Source organism: Marmota marmota, unplaced genomic scaffold (assembly GCF_001458135.2).
Source record: "Marmota marmota marmota unplaced genomic scaffold, marMar, whole genome shotgun sequence".
In the NCBI taxonomy this organism is placed as follows: domain Eukaryota; kingdom Metazoa; phylum Chordata; class Mammalia; order Rodentia; family Sciuridae; genus Marmota; species Marmota marmota.
In genome coordinates, this window is record NW_025999880.1 from 1,432,717 (window position 1) to 1,433,792 (window position 1,076).

A 1,076-nucleotide genomic window follows, 5' to 3' on the forward strand; every position below is an offset into this window, starting at 1 on the left:
ACCTGTTCCTGGGGCCCCTTTCATTACTGTCATCTCCTGCATTATAATCCTTTGCCATCTTTGTCCCTCCTTAGCTGAAAGCTGCAGTGGCTCTGGCTCCACTTGTGAGGGTCCTGGACAGGCCGTTTCCCAAGGGGACCACTGCGGGCGTTCGCGATGGCTCACTGTTGTTGAAAGGGACTGTGCTGGGGGCTGCAGGCAGTTTCCTCAGTGTTCCTGGGACTTGCTCATTCAGCGCCCGTAGCTTCCCCTCCACACAACTGTGACAACAAACATGCCCTCCAACTCCCCTGGGTGGGGTGCGAGCTTGAAGCCAGTGTGAGCACCTATACCCTGTCTGGCACAGAAGGTGACTGAGATGACTATGACCGATGTCTCTAACTGGCCCTCCAAGATGTGCCCATGTGCCCACGTGACTGTGGCCCTAGAGGGACCGTGTCAGGAAAGGACTCTGGGCCCTACTGGGTCTCCGGAGCTCTGTCTCTGCAGGCGTGTTCCATCTCCCCTCGTGGGCCCGTCTTCCTCTTGCCCCTGCCTACTGCCTCTTGGTCGCTTTCCAGCCTGACATTTCCAACATGCGATGCCATATGTATTGCTACTCTCAGGTAATTATCACGTAAAATTAAGCTAGTCTTGTACATGAAACCAGCAATTAGCCAGGGATTGAAGGTCAGGGAGAGCTCGTTTATAGAGTCCCTAACAAAATGTTAAGTGGAAGTGTGTGTCAGATGGGCCAGGAGGCTGGATTAGCCGGGGTCGCAGCAGAGGGACCGGAGAGCCATGGAGGCTCCCTGTTCTGCAGGGCTGGGCACACCAGGAGGAGCTGCCGGGGGTAAGGCTCACACGTTCCTCTTCCACCTTTCAATGTGGGGCACAGCTTTGCAGGGAAGGTCGCTATGCCTGCTCAGATCCAATGCTGTTTCCCCATCCATCGGGAAACCTGGTAGGTCCTGCCCCAAAGCCTGCATGTCAATTCCACCTCCTGCCAGCTCCCCACCACCCCGACATTTCCCCTGGGGCCTTTCACACCTTCTTTGGAAACATGAGGACAGGACACTCTTTTTTTTTTTTTTTTT